The 21717-nt window shown below is 35.9% G+C and overlaps 1 long non-coding RNA gene across 1 annotated transcript in view; it reads right to left on the bottom strand.

Moving 5' to 3' along the window:
* Positions 1 to 16146, bottom strand: part of LOC140848166 (uncharacterized) — a 45829-nt gene extending 29683 nt beyond the window's left edge. Inside the window, exon 1 of the long non-coding RNA XR_012128719.1 lies at positions 14488 to 16146. This is a non-coding gene — a long non-coding RNA (uncharacterized lncRNA). The remainder of the gene's footprint in view (positions 1 to 14487) is intronic.
* Positions 16147 to 21717: the final 5571 nt, after the last annotated feature.

Here is a 21717-nt window from a genome sequence, read left to right as displayed (position 1 = left end):
GCCCATAATATTTTGGCTAGCAGAATAAAACTTAACACATTAAATGTTATCTATACCAAGAAAGAAAGAGAAAAAGAAGAGAGAAAGGAAGAATAAGTCATATAGAAAATCCCCATTTATATATTTCAACAATATCTCAGGCTTAATTCACATTATCAGTTGTCAAATTGCCATACTCAAAATTCCAGAAATGTTACCTCTTTCTGTGCATTGTCTTACAAATTTTATTTTGAAGCTATAATTTGATTCACTACCTCTTTTACATTCATATCCCCATTCTTCTCCTAACAAATTGATCATTCCATCTGTAATATCCTTGTTTCCAATATATTTCTCATCCTGCCACAAGAGTTTTATTTCTAAAGTACAAAGCCAATCAAGCTATTCCTCTTTTGAGAAGTGTTCAATAGCTTCCCTCTACATGCAGAACAGATTTCTTAAAATTTTAACATGAAATGAAGGGCTGACTCAAATTAACTTCAGCTTAACTCCTTGTTATTTAAAGGATATCCACATTGAAATGTGACAAAAAATGCAGCTTTTAGATTTTAAAACCCCTGGTTTAAGTTCTGACTCTACTAATTTCTAGATTATTGACCTTGGAAATCGTTCTTAAACTTCCTCAGTCTCAGATTCTTTACCTGTAAAATGGAAAGAAAAATACCTGCCTTACATATTTGATGTGGTAATTTAATTAGATAACACATATGAATACTCAATTTATGGTAATCATTATTTTTATTTTTTCAACTTTATCTATTACTATACTCACCCCCCACTGCTAAGCTTTCACGAACCTGTGGTGGCTAACAGATTCATTACCCAAGCCAAAATGGTTAAGAGCTAGAAATTGGTGAAGTTGTTTCTTGAGCCCAGTGTTAAGGATTCTGAGGCAAATCAGGCTCAGCAGGAAAGAACACTGAAATAGATTAGTAATGACTGCCCCTGGGCACCGGAAAGAGTGTCAGCTGCGTTGGGACTGTATGCTACAGCCTAGGCAACTTGAAATGGGTTCTGTCCCTCTATCTCCTATCTTAGTAAGTTTATCTGTTTCCTCTGTCTAGAAGGTTTGATGGTTCCCTTTTTCTCTGTCAGAATCTTATCCACCATTTAAGTCCCAAATCAAATGCAGCCTTTGTCATAAACCTGCCCTTCCTGTGCACTGCAGCTGCATTTTATGTCTGTGAGAGTTCTTCCTTCAGCCAGAGTTGAATTACAATTCACTGTGTACCTCTCAGCTTTCTGCACCTTGAAGGTAAGGACCATTGCCTGTCCACCTTCGTTTGCCCTACAGCAACTGGGGTGGTGCTTTCAATAGGCCAATAGCAGCAAAAGCCAAAACCTGTGGAGGCTGAACTGTGCTAGACCCTTGCTGTAAGCACCTCTTATGTTCGTTAACTCATTTGGTCCTTGCAGTACATCTGTAGATGTACATTCATTATCCCTCTATATAGAAGAGGAAAACAAGGCAGAGAAGGCAAAATAACTTGCCTCAAGTTTCAGAAGTAGTTAGCAGTAGCAGTCTCTCTTCTTTAACCCAAAGTTGTCCACATTCTTAAAGTACATAATGTGTTTTTATTGAATTGAAAAATTGGAAACCTTTTTTTACTTGAACCATTGGAAATATATCTTGAATTCACTTTGTCTGAACATTCAGTTTGTAGACAGAATGTATGGCCAGTTACATTTTAAATGTCCACTCTATAGGAATGCCCTCTTGGGTGCACAAATTGGTATGGAATGTAAACTCTCTGATAGAGGCTGTATTCAATGAAATTCTATATCATGTACATTATATGTATGATTCAGCTCAAATTGTTAATAGAATTGCTAGTATTTTATTTCATGTTCATATTTTTTCCTTACACAAAAATATTCAAATCTCAAATATTTTATACATGCACAATTTAATGTTGAAAATTTCCACTACAAGATCATTGTAATCTGGCCGGAGAAGCAATCACATCAAGAAGAGAAACTGTATTCACATGTGCCAAATTAAGCCAATGAAACCAAGGATGTTTTACTCTTCCTATCGAGCATACATATCCACATATGGAACCTAAGGAGAGGAAGGGCACCCACCATATTTAACTTGGATTTTGCAACGACTCTCCTTTCTTAATATGGATGTTTTCTTCTACTTATCATGGGCCAAGTCTCAGCAGGAGATCATGCTTTGCACTTTCCCCAAAAACATGAATAATCAAGGAAGTAGGTCTCGGTGGGACATTTGCTACTTTCCTCGGGTACCCTCGAATCAACTCTGATGGTCTATGAAAGAGCTATAGGATAGATGTGAATAAAGGACAGATGTGAGATCATGGACTTCCCTTGGCAGGAGAAGTTAGCCAGACCTCCCCTTCTTCGACCTAGCTGACTAGCATTTTTGGCTTAGAATGTCTATATGGGACTTCTCAGAAAATCTCAGCCAAAGCAAATTATATGGCACGCTGATGAACATATGCCAGTTTAGCATCACAATCACACAATACCTTGATTGCAATTGCATTTCTTGATGATGTATATGTGTCTTATAACACAGTTTATCCTTTAGATTTAATAAGTGTCAATGCTGTGCTTTTTAAAAATGTCCTGCATTTCAAGAGCACCTGTAGTACCAAAGATCCAACTTAAATAATCATGAACCTTCAGAAAGTAACCAAATGCAGACCTGTTTAAATGAATTCATATCCATGTAAATTGAGTCCTATTTATCCTACACTTGAGATAAAAACCCAGTTACCCTTTAAGGTATCCATGTATAGTGATCCTTGAAGCAGCCCTGACCGGCCATGGTGAGCCTCACACTCTTTTCCTCCAGTCCACATTCTTTTCCTTGACCTATTACAGAAGTGTTGGATGTCTTTGCCTTCTATAGTGCACTGACTCAGTAGGAAACAGCTGCATAAGCTAAAATGAATTTGGCCAGATTTGGGAAGCGCTAGCATGTTTTTTTCCACCTTCAAGAGTACTTTTTAACCAGGCTTCTGAGTTAATGTCTGCTTGCAATCACTATCTTTCATCTAACTTTCTTTCCATCTCAGCATGTTCTCAAGAAGAACCTGAAAAGTTTTGTGATTTTCTTGAAAAAAAATAGGAACTTTTAACAACTTTTACAATTGGAGTGCTCTCTGCTCCTGATGGTTGGGGCTTCACATTTCACACACCCCTTCCTGTTAGAAAAAGAGCAAGTATATAAAAGAAGTAGAAGTGGAGTTGGCATCTCAGCATTTGTGTTTACAGTTCCAGATACTATCTATTACTTGGAATTCGTGTAAAATGTCAGGTAGCTGCTCCAAACATAGATCAGCTGTAACGCAAGTCTGGCCATTCTGAAGCCCCATTCTTATAAATGTTTACCTGGTTACATTTTTTTAATGATCAAAATTATCATTAAAAATTATTAAATGATTAAATTAGATGATTAAAAAATATCAGGAACTTCACCAGAAAGTTCTTTCCAACTGAAAATTGTAGTCCTGCTGAAAATTGCCAACTGTTTTGTGTTGTTTTGTTTGAGACTATATGGTTTCTAATTTAAAGGAAGATTTTGATCTAGGTCACAACTGTGAGAAATATCCTACTCATCTCTAAGAGCTAGAATGTATTTAATGTACAGGTATAGTCTATGAAGCAGTTGAACTAAAAGACTCTATTTTCTTTTCTTAAAGCTGTTTTTCAGGCCTGCCAACATTCAAATTTCTATCTTGTAGGCAACAATATATTTTCAGATTCACTTTTTACTAATGTAAAGGAATTAATTGATGAATAGAGTGCAGAACCAAGAATCCTAACTTAAGAGAGTGTTTCCTCATATCTACGATATGTTAAATTTCCATCACTGAGCAATGTGCCAACTATAAAAGTAACTACTTAGTGAAAATACAATAAATACTTGGTATTTGTTGAATACATGAATGGGTTTATATATTTAGATTTCAGTACAATCTATGTACTTATTTTAACCACAGTTATTCCTGACATATATGTGGCTATCATTCAATCATGATTGATTCATTCAGTTGGTAAAACAGCTGTAATTTCCAAATATTGTGTAGTTTGGTTTACATTGCTTTCCTAGATTTGGACATTTTAGGCAGTTTAGTGGTAAAAACTGGTAATGGTTCTCTATAGTTCTTTTCCCAAATTACTTCCCATAAGCACTTAGTGAGCTTGCATTTCTCTGCTCCCTTGGAGATAAACGAGTTCATATAACTTGGCCAATGAAACACAATGTCAATCGCTTACTGAGGGTGTAAGGGCTGGTAGCTGATGCGCCGCGCTCTCCTTCTCCCTTTGCTATAGCGATTGGTCATGTTCCAGATAATGTCTGCTCTGTCACACTGTCCAAGAGGGAGGGCAGGGCAGATCGGAGACCCAAGTTCACGCTATGGACATAGAGGATGTTTTTATTGTAGCATAAGCTGACCTATCTTGAATATGCTGTGTTATCATGAGCAAAGGAAGAGTATTTCTGGAATAGAGGATTGATCGACAATGCTTAATGTTGAAGAGTAGTTAACTACCGTAAGGGCTGAAGAAGGTCCACTGTGTTCTGCCACAGGGAAACTGTTTTTTAAATTTTTTAATTTCAGTAAGAATAGTTTCTATAACAGTGGTAAGTATGAAGCCAGACTGCATTATGTTCAGGAGTAAGTGAGAAGTGAGTAAGTGGAATGAAGGTAGAAAACCCAAAGGTTTTTTTTTTTTGTGAAGGTGAGGAAAACCGTGAGTTCCCTCATTGGAGGGAAATGTGGAATTCTGAGAGGTGGTTTTCCTCCAAGACAGAGACTTACAGCATATTAAAATGTCAATAAGAAGGAGGTAATAGAGGGTGACAGTAGAAAAAGAGGAATACAAAAGGAACAGAGCTGTGAGGAAGCAGAAAAGGATGAAATCCAGAATCCAGGCAGAGGCATGAGTCCCAGATAGGAGAAAGGATCCTTCTCTCGCTAAAATAAGATGAAAGGAGCATGACATCACCTGCTGAGGATACGTGAGGAGAGGCAGACCCAGAGCTCACACAGAGCAGAAGTTTGTGAAGAATAGGACATGTTTGTGATGCGATTAGTGAAATACGGAAGCTCTGATATTAGGACTCAGAATATTTCCATTTTTAATATAAAATCAAAGAACAGAGAAATATGACACCCAGGTCAAAAATCAAAAATCAAGTCTTGATTTTCAGAACAATTTAAATACATTAACTTTTTATTTAATCACCAATAAAATGAGCTGGCTACATTAAAATAACCTCTAAAAGTCATATATACTTTCCCCAAATATCTCTATTATTTTATCTCCAGAATTATGAAGAATTGCATTAGATTTCCAGTTTCAAGAAAGTGAAATAGAGATCTTTCCATTCTGTTCTTCTGCTGAAAATCATAACTAAACAAATGTTAAAGAAACAGATATATAAACCCCAGGTGTAATCAAACTCTAAGATATTTACAATCCTAAAATATTATTTTTAAAGAAAGAAAATAGAGGATTTATGAAAATCTTAACAGAGAGAGAAAAGATCAAATTCAAGTACCTGTGTGTGGTGGAGGAGGTAGAGATAATGATGAAAAGTAAACCAATTCACCTCATAGGGTTTCAAGGGAAGCTCAACAGTAGGAGCATGGAGAACAGCAAAAAGTGGAGGTCAGGCAGGAGGCTGAATACAGGGATCTGAAAGCCCATTTATGGAGTTACTAGGCCTCAGGTTTCCACTCTAAGTAGCAGCATTAGAGGGCTACCTCCCTTCTGCAATTCTGGGAGCCAGGAGGATTTTTTTCACAGAAATAAAGCCAGTGAGGCTCCTGAAACTGACCCAAGCACAAAGGGCAGGAAGAGACCCTAGACTAAAGATGAAGAGATGAAGTGTAAATCGGCATATTAACTGGTGAGACCCCAACCTCTTTGTCAAACTTGCCTCCTGAGCATCAGCAGTGAAGCTCATAGGTCCCAGGCAGGTTAGAGAAGCCAGAAAATTGATAAGCAGACACTAACAGCAGTAGCATCTGAAATGACAATATCAGTTTTTCATGCAGATAGATGTTTTAAAGGAAGCTCCCCAGTTGGCATGCCATGCCCAGGCATGCAGAGCTCCAGTCAGTTCCTCACTCTTTTGAAGACAAAGATACACATATTCAAGGAAAGCCAACAGAAAGGAAGAGAAAGGTCAAAGAAAATGAAACAAATCTAACAAAAGGGGCCTAGATGAAATAGAGACAGCACTGAGAAACAGTATTTCAGTAAGTTGTTATTTAATACCTTCAGAGTTAATATAATTAAAGACATATGTTACAAAAAGAGGAAAAAGTAAAACAAGATAGAACTCTCAAAATAAAGTCAAACAGCTGAAACTTTTTTTAAAAAGTAAAATATGTAGTAAAATAAGATAAAAGGATTACCCAGAAAGTAGTAGTAAAATGCAAAGAGGAATATTAGAATATAAAAGATATGAAAATTAGAGGGTTAGCATGCAACTAATAGAAATTGAAAGAGAAAATGATCAGATGTAAATGATCAGAAACAAAAGAAGAAAATATCCAGAATTGAAGGACATAAAACTAAAGATTAAAGAATTTAAGTATGTTCAGAACAGTAAATATGGAAAGAACTACACTAAAAAAAAAATCTGGAAAAATTCTAGCATACATAGTAGTCCATTATGGTCTAGCTAATGAAAGTGTCAGTTACTTGAGCATCTACTTCTCAAAACTGTATTGTTCCTAATGAAACCTCTTTTATCTGAAATACTTTTTTCATTAATTATGATTTCTTAATTCACCCTAATGGTTCAATATCTCTAGTTCTCTCTAGTTCTTACTCTGTAATAAGGAGCTGACTCTACAACCATTCCAGACAATACTGGTCTCCCTGTCCAATGTACTCAATCTCACTCAAAACAAATACTAAAATTTATTCTACTTATTTAAGTCTGGCATCCATAACTCACTCTAACACAAATTAGTTGTCAAATTTTAAAATATCCTAATCTGTGGTTACATATTCAATCTTGAAAAGTTCTTACAACTTCCAAAGTCATCAAACTGACTTCTGAAATCACTCACTTTGTTAAAACTCTCATTTCTTGAGAAAAATCTGAACCTTTCTTCAGATGGACTGTATATGCAGATTATATATATTTAGTCAATTCCTTTGGTATATTATTACAAAAAGGTATGAAAGATGAAAAGATATTCCATATTTTCTTATTTTGAAAAATGACACTTAGGCTAACATCTCCAATAACAGAACTCTTATTATTTTGCAGAAAATATCTTCCCTCATCATATTTCTAACGTCATACTACTCAATAATGTATTTGTAACATTCAAAACAACATCAAGCCCTATCTATTTAAAATTTAACAACTTTCATTTACTTTCCACTGGTGTCTGGTGAACACAAAACCATTACAAACCACAGAACATGGAAGAAAAGTTATCCTTCATCTGATATTCATTTGAGAGCACTACAGGATATTTAACATGAAGATGTAGTAAAATTTCTTCAACCCATAAGTCTTCCTTCATAGAATTGTCCAACTCTGAGTTTTAATCTATGTGTGTGGACTAAAAATGCATCTGTTACATCATAAAGTAATCGCCAATCATGAAATCTGACAGGAAATACTATGTCTAAGTCTTGATCTGCTGCTGTTTAGTTGATGGTTAAGATGTCATGACAAATGCTATGATTTATGATACCACCTCCTGATTTTTAGTGACTAGAAATGAAGTAACTAAGACTTTTTCTTTTATTGTAATCAATTTAAAGATAGTTTCTAGAAATTCTCAAATATCTAAATATTCTAAAGGAAACTACTAACATCAAAATGTATCTATACATTTTAAAAACTAGGAAGCAGAGACTCTACCATGTGATAGGATTTCAATTTATTCTTCTGTAATGAATACCTGAAGGAAAGCATTGAATGAGTAGAATTACCCAAATATCTTAAATTACCCAAATGTATTGTCTATTTGTTGGAATCTCCATAGAAATTGGAGATAACAGATGTTTCATCTAATTTTCAATGTGAAAGAAAAGGGGTAAAATAGTTGAAGCAGAAGATTATTAATAACTGTGACCCAAATGGCCAGTTTATCAATTGATGAGTATAAATGATGGTTCTCTTACATAAATGCTCAACACTCCATGCTTCTTCATAGACAGTTTTTAAAAAATGACTTCAACCCCATTCCCTTATAGGGAAATCTGCCTCAGATTTTAGACTGTTTCCATTTTTTTGCACTGTGTTCTCTTCATGCAGTAGCCTTAAAATTGCCTCTTCTTCCAGTTCTGCCTCTCCATCTCAACAATGCATAGCGATCTGCTGATGGTGCTACACAAAGCCTCGGGTTTACCAAAGCTGTCCGATGCTCCATGACAGAGAGGTCAGGTTGCATGTAGGGGATGCTGTGAAGAAGAAACACTACTTCTCCAGGAATATGTTGCATTTTTGTCTCCATGATTTCAAAAAAAGATGAAGTTATCTAATGCTTACAACAGTTTTAGCCCATAACTTCCTTATTATAGGCTCAAGAATAGTTGATCAGGACTGAGGATAGGGTAAAGACAAAGTTTATCTTTTCCCACTGTTTCTTTTTTATCTACCTTTCTCCTTCTTAGACATTCCTGTACACATGTTCTACATCAGCACTATTTACAAAAGTCCCTATATATATCACATTCAAGAAAATTTTTCCAGGAGTTGACAGCTCAACTATTTTTATGAATACTTTTCAGTTTGGACCCAGGTAAGACACTTCAATATATATAAAAAGAAACAAGGTATAGAATCTATTTGTGGCATTAACGGCTGAACTACATATTCCCAATACTTATATTGAAGTTTTACTAGAACCTCAGAATATGACCATATTTGGGGATAAAGTCTTTAAAGAGATAATTAAGTGAGGTAATTAGGATAGGCTCTAATCCAGTATGGATGGTATCTTTATAAGACGAGGAAAGTAGGACACCAACATGTCCAGAGGAAAAACCATGTGAAGACATGGGAAAAGATGGCCACCTACAAGCCAAGGAGAGAAGCCTCAGAAGAAAACAATTCTACCAATTCCTTGACCTCAGATTTCTAGAGTTTGCAGCAGTAAGAAACTCAGTTTCCACTGCTTAAGCCACCCAGTTGGTGGTATTTTGTTATAGCAGTTCTAGCAAACTAAAAATACATGTGGCATAAAATTTAAAGCGGGAGAAATGGGAACCCTCCTACACTGCTGGTGGGATTATAAATTGGTACAGCCACTGTGGAAAGCCATATGGAGGTTCCTCAAAAACTAAAATTAAAAATAATACCATTTGACCCAGTAATTCCACTTCCAGGAATTTACCAGAAGAAAACAAAACCTCAGACTCAAAATGATATATGCACCCCTATGTTTATTGCTGCATTATTTATGATCACCAAGATATGGAGCAACCAAAGTGTCCATCAGTAGATGAATGGTTAAAGAAGATGTGGCACATATACACAATCGTACTCAGCTATAAAAAACAAAGAAATCCTGCCATTTGTGACAACATGGATGGAGCTAGAGGGTATTATGCTAAGTGAAATAGGCCAGGCAGAGAAAGACAAATATCATATGATTTCACTTATTTGTGGAATATAAAAACAAAGCAACTACAAGATACTCATGAGAGAAATTAAATAAGAAACCAATAAATGGAAATACATCCCATGCTCATGGATAGGAAGAATTAATATTGTCAAAATGGCCATCCTGCCTAAAGCAATCTACAGATTCAATGCAATGCCTATCAAAATACCAACAACACTCTTCAATGAAATAGAACAAATGGGTGTAAAATTCATATGGAAACACAAAAGGCCCCAAATAGCCAAAGCAATCCTGAGCAGGAAGAATAAAGCTGGGAATCTCACTCCCCAACATCAAGCTCTACTACAAAGCCACAGTAATCAAGACAATTTGATACTGACACAAAAACAGACCCATAGATCAGTGGAACAGAATAGAGAGCCTAGACATAAACCCACAAATATATGCTATGTTAATATATGATAAAGGAGCCATGGATATACAATGGGGAAAAGACAGCCTCTTCAACAACTGGTGTCAGCAAAACTGGACAGCTGTATGTAAGAGAATGAAACTATATTATTGTCTAACCCCATACATAAAGGTAGACTCAAAATGGATCAACGACCTGAATGTAAGTCATGAAACCATAAAACTCTTAGAAGAAAACATAGGCACAAATCTCTTGAATATAAATATGAGCAACTTTTTCCTGAACACATCTCCTGGGGCAAGGGAAACAAAAGCAAAAATGAACAAGTGGGACTACAACAAACTTAAAAGCTTCTGTACAGCAAAAGACACCATCAGCAGAACAAAAAGTCATCCTACAGTATGAAAGAATATATTTGTAAACTACTTATCTGATAAGGATTAACATCCAAAATATATAAATAATTCACATGCCTCAACACCTCCCAAAAATTAACCCAATTAAAAAATGGTGGAGGATCTGAACAGACACTTCTCCAAAGAAAAAACTCAGATGGCCAACAGGCGCATGCAAAGATGCTCCACATTGCTAATCATTAAGGAAATGCAAATTAAAACCACAGTGAGGTATCACCTCACACCAGTCAGGATCGCCAATATCCAAAAGACAATAAATAACAAATGCTGGCAAGGATGTGGAGAAAGGGGACCCTCCTACACTGTTATTGGGAAAGTAAATTGGCTCAACCATTGTCTAAAGCAATGTGGAGGTTCCTCAAAAAACTAAAAATAAAAATACCACTTGACCCAGGAATTCCACTCCTAGGAATTTATCCAAAGAAAACAAGATCCCAGATTCAAAAAGACATATGCACCCCTATGTTTATCATAGCACTGTTTACAATAGCCAAGATAAGGAAGCAACCTAAGTGTCCACCAATAGATGAATGGATAAAGAAGAGGTGGTACATATACACAATGGAATATTATTCAGCCATAAAAAAAAGAAATCCTACCATTTGCAGCAACATGGATGGACCTGGAGGTTATTATTCTCAGTGAAATAAGCCAGCTGGAAAAGGACAAGTACCAAATGATTTCACTCATTTGTGGAGTATAAAAACAAAGCAAAACTGGAGGAACAAAGTAGCAGCAGACTCACAGACTCCAAGAAGGGACTAGTGGTTACCAAAGGGAAGGAGTTGGGGAGGGAGGAGGGGAAGAAGGGAGAAGGGGATTAAGGGGCACTATAATTCCCAATCACTATATAGGTAGGTCACAGGGAAGCATTGAGAAGGCAAGTAATGACTCTATAGCATCTTACTATGCTGATGGACAATGACTGCCGTAGGTGAGGACTTGATAATATGGGTGAATGTTGAAACCACAATGTTGTTCATGTGAAACCTCCATAAGATTGTACATCAATAACACTTTAATTTTTAAAAAAAAGCAAAAGAGAATGAACAAAACAGCAGTAGACTCACAGACACTGAGAAGTGACTGATGGTTACCATGTAGAAGGGGTTAGGGTGAGTGGGTGGGGAGGGTGAGTGGGTGGGAAGGGTGAGGGAGATAAAGAAGCACAAAAATCCTCAATCATAATATAAGTGGTCACAGGATAGAGAACATAGTCAGTGATTCTGTAACATCTTCCTATGTTGACAGGTAGTAACTGCACTGGTGGGGGTGAGGACTTACTATATGAGAAACTCTTGAACCACTGTGTTGTATCCTTGAAACCAATGTAAGATTGTACATCAATGATATTTCAATTAAAAAAAATTAAAGCAGGAGAAGGAAAGAAACTATACAATGTCTGACACCTAGTAAATATATGCCATTAGGAGAACAGGCAGGCAGGAAAGTAAGAAGTTTGATCATGTTCTAAAAATTTTTTATTCAGTACTTGAATCTCAGTGTGGGTAAAATTGTAATATTTGCAGAATATCTCACCTGGCTTTAGGACATTTGCATATCAATAGGTATTCAGAGGTGGAAAGAAGTATGGCTTTAGTGCATTTGCTTCATTCCTCAGGGGTGGAGAGAAGTTCATCTCCCTATCAATGGGTAATTACCTGGTCAATGAAGGGCTTATCTGTACCTGAGAGGAGAGGGGAGGGCCAGTTTTGCTTCTGCTGGAGCAGGAAAGAGAGAAGGGCCCCGACTGCAGTTTGTAAGCAATAAACGGATTTTAAACTTTATTTCTCCCTTTGACTGATTTCAGTTTTTAGAGGTATTTTGCCCTGGGATTTCCTTTCCCCAGACTTTTACTCATTTATAAGGATTACAGTTAGATAAAAACTCACAGAGCTGGAAAACATCTGAGACATTTCTTTTTTCCATTTTTTTTCAATTAAAGAAATGGAGGCTGAGAGAGGTGAAGCTCCAAGTTCACTTAAAATAAAAGAAAGCCAAGAATCCAACTTTACAAATGAAGCATGGATAAAAAACTCAGAAAGAAATGCCATGCAATTTCCGTAAGTATGGTCATTAGAAAGTCAGAATGCCCAAAGGCATGTTGGCATCATAATATCAGCAAAGTAGCTTTATAGAGGAGATGGTTGGTAGCCCCATTTCCTTGAATGTTACAACTTCACCAATCAACCAAACCCCAATAGCTCTCCTTACTAGTCCTCTACTCACTCTCAACTTCACTCCAAATTTAAAAGAGAGTGTTTTTATAAATGATGTACTTTTTAAAAAAGAAGAGTGGTATGGGATGGCTTTCAGTTGCTGAGCCTGAGGCAACTTAGTTACTTGTTGAGATCAGCACCCACCCTTGGTGGCAGGGACAGCACTAAGATGAGCGGGCAGGAGCTATCTTTAGGAAATGCTGGAGCAACAGCGGGTAAAGATCACCTCTACCTTTCTACAGATGGACACATTGGGAAGCAAAATCAATAAATTTTTTAATACCAAAACCTTTCCATGGACTCTTTCAAAACTAAACATGCAAGTCACTAAAGCAAGGTAACTGTGTCTGCTCTGCCCATTGTCTCGATTCTAGCTGTTTTAGGGCTTGATGCAAAAACGAGGTAGTCACATTTGGGTTCAGAGAACAAAACACTCCTTTGTTTTCCAGGAATGTTAGACAGACGTAATACACCACATTTATAGAACCCTCCCCAAGGGGGAAAATGGCAGGTTTTCCACTAAGAAATAATTGCTTTTGGAATGATAAGAAGAGAAGTTAGTTTTGCATAAGCTGTCTGTCCTGATAGGCCATAATTTTTGTTTTTAGTTTGCTCTTTTAGGTCAGATGGTATAAATCATCATGTTTGGACAGTTTAACTTTGTTCAGCTACAGTTTAATTTTCTGGCATACTAAATCTAACTTAAGTGTTAAAATAAATTGGAGCCAAGCTGTCCATTCAAAGAAAGTCATAAAACTTTACCATATTTGCAAATGAGGTGGTTGCCTACCAGTTTAAAAAGATTGAGTATTGACTTCATTTTCTATTGTTTCCTACAGAATAGCAATGTACATCGATGCAAAATTCCAAAAAAAAAAAACAAAAAAAATTTAAATGAATTTAATATGAATACTTAATATACCTTTATAAATTTACTGAGTATGGTCACAAGCAGCTTTCATTCCCTGAGATTACATACATTATTGTGTCCATGTCAGGAACCAATAAATAGAGAACCAGTTCTTATGATTCACTTCAGATCTTTCCTCTCTTTTGGTTTGTACTGAGTCTACATAATCAAAGTCAGCTTCTAATCTCATTTCTCTCTGAATTGCCTCTCTAGTTCAGGAAATATATCTTCCTTTCAGATCCAAGTTCCAGTTCTTAACTTTGTCCTCTTCCTTTTCCCTCCCTGCTTTTATACTTTGTTTTATTTTTGTTCCAATCATTCATTCAAAATGTACTGAGCATATACTCTGCACACTAACACATGCATATGACTATACACAAACATAAGTATATGTGCATACATAAGAAAATAAAGAATCTTTAATTTATGAGAACTCAGCTTATAAATTTCAAAACTCCTACCAGGCCTTTTCCATAGCACACAAAACTCTTCATGATTTGGCATCTTTCTATTAATCCATTCTTTTCTCCACCACTTCCTCCTGGCATACAAACACTAACCTGCAGGCTGTAAGCCTTGAGCTACTTGTAGCACCTCTCCCCTGCTTGTCTTTGAACATAAACTACACTTTAATTGGAACAAATCCAAGTATTCTTTATCCATGAGTCATTCCTCTTCCAACCTTCACTATAAATTCAATAGCCACCTCCTCTGAGAAACCTTGAGCAATCCCAAAAGACTCATAAATTCCTTCTCCTAGGCTTTTATTCTTTGTCTCTTATCCAGACTATAACTTCCATGAGGGCAGTGACTGTGAACAGTATATTTATTACCTGTTTGTTTCTGCAGTCCCGAAGATAATTCCTAGCACACAATAGGTACTTGATCAATAAACGCCTGATTAATAACTATGAAGGGAATAAATTTATCATGCAAAAGTAAATACCTCCTTTATTGTCCTTTCATTCCCCCGGCAGACTCCTCACAGAGATCCATGGTCTCCAAAGCCTCTTTCAAAAGAACTTATGACTCCTGAAAGAAAAAGACATATTGAGACTTGGTATGAATTTATTGACAGAAATAATGATATATAGAATGATTAGATATGGTTAAAATAGGAGTGCTGCAATTATGGCATAATATAGGTTAAATTGAGGCATTATGAGTTTGTCTAGGGACACAGACATTCAGTAAGCATTTACCTCTACAGCAAATGGATTTGTAAGTATATTAAAATGGATTATGTCAAAAAATTGACATAAAATTGTATTTTTGGAACTAAATCAAACTAGATGCCTTGGAAATACCGATGGATGGGTATCTATAGTGGCAGCTTAAAACAACAAACAGAAACTTGTTACCCCACTAGTCTCTCTCTGCTCCATGTTTCCAAGGTCAAAATCAAGGTGCTGGCCAGCGGGCTGTTATCAAAAGACTCCAGGAAGTAACCCCTTCCAAACTCATCCAGGTTGTAGGCAGAATTCAGCTTCTTGCCGATTAGGACTACAGCCTTCACTCTTCTGCTGGCTCTCAGAGGACTGGCCCTCACACTTAGCTTGTAGAAGCTTCTCTCTAGGCCTAGCATGTGGCCCTTGCTCGTTAAAGTCAGCAAAAAGCATGTTGAATCCTTCTCACATTTGGATTCTATTCTGATTCCTCTCTCTGCCACCTATTGCTTCTGCCTCTTGTGCTGCGTGTTTCTTCTGCTTCCAACCAGAAAAAGTTGTCTGTTTTAAGGACTCATCTGATTACATTGGGGCTACCTGGATAAACCAGGATCATCTCATTATTTTATGGTCTACAATCTCATCACATCTGCAAAGTCCCATTTGACATGTAATATAACAAACATACTTACAGGTTCTGGAGATAAAGACCTGGTCATTTTGGGGAGCCACCCATCTCCCTACCACAATGCCAATTCAAAATTACAGTTTTAAACAGTTTCTTGTACATTCATTTTCAGGTGCAGAGAGAAACCTATAGATTGATAAAAAGTATACATTTTGGATTGTTTATTAATTTACTTCCTCTGGCCAAAAACAGAGGAACAAGCTTAAAATATTTCCTATATTTTTATTCTCTTTGTTTTCCTTCTGCAGTTCTGGTTGGCTTATTTCTGGATCCAGGTTTGAACAATTATGGAATTGTTCTCTTTGTGTTAGCCTACACTTAAGTATATATACAGTAGTATGAAGGTTGTTTATAAAATGTCCTTTCACAGTTTGTTCTCCTCTTTGTTGGTTGACTGTAAAACTGCCATACATTAGGCAATAAAGCAAACAAAATAGCTAAACTTTACATATCTTGTCTAAAGCATCATTGGTCTCTTAAACATTGGTCCTCGCTCCTTTCAGAGATTCTGTTCATCCAAGTGTTCACTGCAAAAAATGTATTGCCAACCTGCTGAACTCATGGAAAATAATTTTTTTGTCCAGATGTGTGTCAACATCCAGGGCCTACCAGTGTTCCTTAAATCTAGCACAGTGCTTAGCCTATAGTCAGTGTATATTTGGTGCTCTTATATTCATAAAATGAAAAATGAGGAAGAAGGAAAGAGCATGAATACAGTTACAGAAAGCAGAACGGCAAATGCAAATTATGTTTTTCAACTCTCATTAGAAAGGCCTAAAACGTAATGTAAAATAGGAACTCATAAAGTTCAACATCATGAAGTGAAAATTCAGTCATTTGTATTTATGCGTTAATCTAATTTCTCTTTAAAAAGTATAAAATATGCCTTATGGGCAAGATCTTTAAGACAAATTTAAAATGTTAATATTTTCATGTTTTGTACCACAGGGGAATTAAAAAGCTGTAACACTGAAGGGGAATGAACACAGCTAGTCTTACAGTATTTGGTGAGGAAGATGCATGCTATTTGAAAAAAAAAAAAAGAAAGAAAGAGGGGCCAGTTACCTTGAGGAAGGTCAGTGCAATATAATAGCAAGTGTATTCCATAGTGAGTTTCCCAGTCCTTCTGCCAAAATGTTTCTCTCAGGTAATTTAATTATAAGCTGAGGAAAGGGAAGGCATAGAATTTTTTGAGGGACATTGGATATAAGGTCTGCACACATTCTAGTTTTAAGTGGGATATTTTCATGTAAATATTTTTGGACTAGGGAAGTATGAAGTGTCAATAACTATCTGCTCTTATTGTCAGTATGTGTACAAGACCCATAACACACACAGTGTGAAGTGTTACATAATATAGCTGTTTTCCATGGTTTCCACTCTTCTAAAAGGTTTTTGAATTTGACCCTTCTTTACACCTGTTACCACCACCCACATGTATAACTTCATCAATTCATGCCTGAATTAGTTAGCAATCACCTTACTGGTTCCTCCGTGCCTAGCTTGGATACATATCTCATCAATAACATTTATCATATCAATTCTTAACTAAAAAAAATATAAATACAATTTTGGGTTCAGCATTGTGCTAAGCACACAAAGGTGTTACCAAGTAAAACACAGGGACAAAATATTTGTAAGATATAGAATAAAGATTTAGCTTCAGGAATAGTTAGGGGAAAATATAATATATAAAGATAATATATTATACATATATTTGCATATATATTGCACACATATTGCATACAATGCAAATATGTACACAAATACACACACACAGATGAATATGAATAGGCAAAGTAAATAATCCAACAGAAATTAGCCAAAGACTATCAACAGGTAATTACAGAAGAGAAAATCTAAATGGATAATCACATTGTGGAAAAAAAAGCTAATTTAATTTTAATTAGAGAAAGGCAAACAAAAACAAGCAACTTTTTTCCACAATAGGAGAGGCAAAATTTTAAAGTCTGACAGCACTATTTCAGGGAAAATATTGGGAATATGCTGTACTCATATACCACTAACAAGAGGGTAAAATTTTATTACCATTTTGGAGAAGACGGCTCATCATAAAATTACAAGTATGTATACTCCACAATCCAGATATTCTACTTCAAAGTTTATACCCTAGAGAAGCTAGAAATATCCACATAAGGAAACAACTACAAGATTATTAATTATGATATTGTAATAAAAACATTAAAAACAAATTTATGTAAATTAAAAAGAAAAAATTTATATAGTGGAATAGAATAATGAATGTAAAAGTATTTATGTTGATAAGAAACAGTAAGGATGACTATCAGAAACAAAATTAAGTGGGAAAAAGCAAGAAGCAAAGCAGCCAGTTGTAGTACCACTTAAATACATTTAAGATGGAAAATAATATTATATTTCATTATGAATCTACATATATGTGGACTGAGTGGACACATACCAAATTCATGATAGTGGCTACTGTTAGAGTTAATAAAGGAAAAAAATCAGCCTGGTGTCATAATTTAAGCAGGTATTAGCTTTATCTGTAATGCTTACTTTTAAAAAATGTAACAAATATGATATAGGGGTCAAGTTATGGTTAAAGACTACATTTATACTTCAAACAAAAAAAATGTAACAGAAATATTATAAAGGGGTCAAGTCATAATTATAAGCTAATTTTTGTATTTTTCTGTATGTTTATACTTCAAATTATTGATAATAAAGTAAATTTAAGATATAAACTATTTGTAAAATCTTTTTAATTTAAAATACATTAAATAAGAGATTTTTAACGTATTTATTTATTAAAATTACTTATCTGAAAATATACATATTCATGTATATGTATATCTGTATACATATAATATAAACACAAAATATTATATGTATGCATATTTTAAATATATACATACATACACACACACACACATAAATAAATAAATAAATATCTCTGCTGATCAGAAACAGAAGCTACCTTCTATAAAGCACTGAGAAGGATTCAAGCCAAAACCTTCTATAAAGCACTGAGAAGGATTCAAGCCAAAGGACTGCTGGATAGTGTGATGGGAAGCAAGCAACAGGAATGAGGCATCTGGCCATGCAAGGTACAGGAACAAAAAATGTCCCACACAAAATTATAGTAAACCAGAGCCAGGTTTGCTACTTGATGCCAGGGAGTAGGGAGAGGCTGCTCTATGTGTAATAGGAGGCTGAAAATAATGTTGTTCAGTGGAAATCTAAGGCTATATCCTAAATGAAGTTGCAAGTCTATGGATTGCTGGGGTTATAGCCATAATAACAAAATCACAAATTATATTGCAATCCTAATCACAAAAAAATAAAAGCCAACATGCCATTATAAGACATAGTTCTGGGGTGTGGGGTGCTCAAGATGAGTAGGGGGGCAGAAATCTCCTCTAAGCCATATATATATTTTGAAAATACAGAAAATACAACTATTCCTAAAACTTATGTAAATTATGTAAACTTATGTAATTATCCAAATTACATAAGATACAGTACAAATTACCAGAAGATACAGTACAACAGCCAGGCTACATCCACATCAGCAAGAACTCAACATCTCATGAAAAGGGTAAGATACAAAGCTGTGACCCATGACCTAGCACTCCCCCCACGCCAGCTCACCAGTGGGAAGAAAAGAATCAGAGTGGGGAGGGGGTGGAAGCACAAGACTGCTAAATAACCAGCCCTCGTAATCAGCACCAGGAGCACAGGCACACATTGCATGGTGGACTGGATATTAAGGAGATGGAAAAGTAAAATCCAAGATGGAGACCGCGAGCAGGTCCCCACAGCCAGCTCCCTTGGGACAAAAGAAGAGTGGGTGTTTTAAAAGTCTTAAAAGGACAAGGGTTTAACAGATGGACAAAATCGTCCCGGGATTCTCAGCCCGGCAGGCTGGGAATCTTAAGGAACTTCAGGCAACCTAACCCCCTGGGTGGCAACACAGCTCTGAAGCCCCTCATGGCAATAACCAGCCTGCCCTTCATTCCTCGCCACTGGCACTGCAAGTAAAAACCCAGTTGATGAGTCAATCCTGTGGACCAGACAGGGAGTAGACCTGCCCACAGCAACCACACAGAGTCTTCTCCCAGTGTGCAGGTAACCAAGCCAGACCCAGAGGCTGCCCCCTAAGTACAGCTGCCTGCCACAGACAGAGGAAGCCAGCACAAAGTCAGCATCAAAATGGCCATCCTGCCCAAAGAAATCTACAGATTCAGTGCAATCCCTATCAAAGTACAAACAGCATTCTTCAACGAACTGTAACAAATAGTTCTAAAATTCATATGGAAACACAAAAGCAGTATGGAGGTTCCTTTAAAAACTCAAAATAGAAATACCATTTGACCCAGGAATTCCACTCCTAGGAATTTACCCTAAGAGTGCAGGAGCCCAGTTTCAAAAAGATATATGCACCCCTATGTTTATCACAGCACGATTTACAATAGCCAAGAAATGGAAGCAACCTAAGTGTCCAGCAGTAGATGAATGGATAAAGAAGATGTGGTACATACACACAATGGAATATTATTCATCCATAAGAAGAAAACAAATCCTACCATTTGCAACAACATGGATGGAGCTAGAGGGTATTATGCTCAGTGAAATAAGCCAGGCAGAGAAAAACAAGTACCAGATGATTTCACTCATCTGTAGAGCATAAAAACAAAGAAAAAAATGAAAGAACAAAACAGCAGCAGACTCACAGAACCCAAGAATGGACTAACAGTTTCCAAAGGGAAAGGGACTGGGGAGGATGGGTGGGAAGGAAGGGATAAGGGGGAAAAAGGGGCATTACTACTAGCAGATATAATGTAGGGGGTGGGGCACGGGGAGGGTTGTATAACACAGAAGACAAGTAGTGATTCCATAGCATCTTACTATGCTGATGGACAGTGACTGTAATGGGGTATGTGATGGGGACTTGATAATGGGGGGAGTCTAGTAACCATACTGTTCCTTATGTAATTGTACATAAATGATACCAAAATTAAAGAAAAAAAGACTTAGTTCTCAAAAAGGGTTCAAGAAACCAGGTGGTGAAAATTGAAAACTATTAGAGAGAGAAAAAGAAAAAAGACTCTCATTCAAAAGGGACCTATAAAACAAAGTTGCAAAACACATGATTATTAATGAAAAAGGAATATAAGCAAAAAGTCATTATGAATTCACTGTGAATAAAATAACATTACAAAACAGTTTGACTAAAATGAATGGCTTTGGAAAACCACAAATTAAATACTTGAAAAATGAAAAATAAAGATTTTTTACATCTCAACAAATGGAGTAAATTCTAGACTGAACACAAATAGAGAATTAATTAAAATTGTAGATTATACTGAGAAATTCATCTAGAATACACAGTAGAAAGACAAAGAGACTTTGAAAACATGAGAGTTGTTAAGATACATGAAGGATAAATTGAGAGGCTTGAACACATTTTTTAACTGGAGATCATGAAAAATATTTAGATTGACAAAAGGCCTCACCTGTACCCTCAATTATAAGGAAAAATAAAGGCTGTTTCATTCAGAAATACAAAAATTAAGTGTTTATTCCCCACCTCCCCTTAATCATTATGGAATTAAGATATTACAATAGGGTATGACTAAGCAATAAGAAAAAGATTGAAATAGTGAACTAAGTGAAGGGAGAAAAATTGGAATGTTTCCTATCTTGATCTGGGCAATGGTTACATGAGCATAAACATGTCAAAATTCATCAAGCTGTACACTAAGATTTCTGCATTTTATTATATGTACCTCAATAAAATAAATAGTAATTTTTAAAAGTCAGAATTAAAGGCAAATTTTACAAATCTAAAATTATCAGATAATTTTAAGTGTCAAAAATTGATATATCAGGCATGTAAAAAATTAGTAAACTTATGGAATTTTTTTTTTGAGAGGGCATCTCTCATATTTATTGATCAAATGGTTGTTAACAACAATAAAATTCTGTATAGGGAAGTCAATGCTCAATGCACAATCATTAATCCACCCCAAGCCTAATTCTTGTCAGTCTCCAATCTTCTGAAGCATAATGAACAAGTTCTTGCATGGTGACCAAATCCTTGCACAGTGAATAAGTTCTTACATGGTGAACAGTACAAGGGCAGTCATCACAAAAACTTTCAGTTTTGATCACTCATTATGAACAATAAACAATCAGGTCAAATATGAATATTCGTTTGATTTTTATACTTGATTTATATGTGAATCCCACATTTCTCCCTTTATTAATACTATTATTATTTTTTTAATAAAATGCTGAAGTGGTAGGTAGATGCAAGATAAAGGTAAAAAACATAGTT

This window comes from Manis javanica, chromosome 3 (genome assembly GCF_040802235.1).
Source record: "Manis javanica isolate MJ-LG chromosome 3, MJ_LKY, whole genome shotgun sequence".
Lineage (NCBI taxonomy): Eukaryota > Metazoa > Chordata > Mammalia > Pholidota > Manidae > Manis > Manis javanica.
Note: the sequence above shows the minus strand (reverse complement) of the source record. Positions and strands in the feature narration are given on the sequence as shown.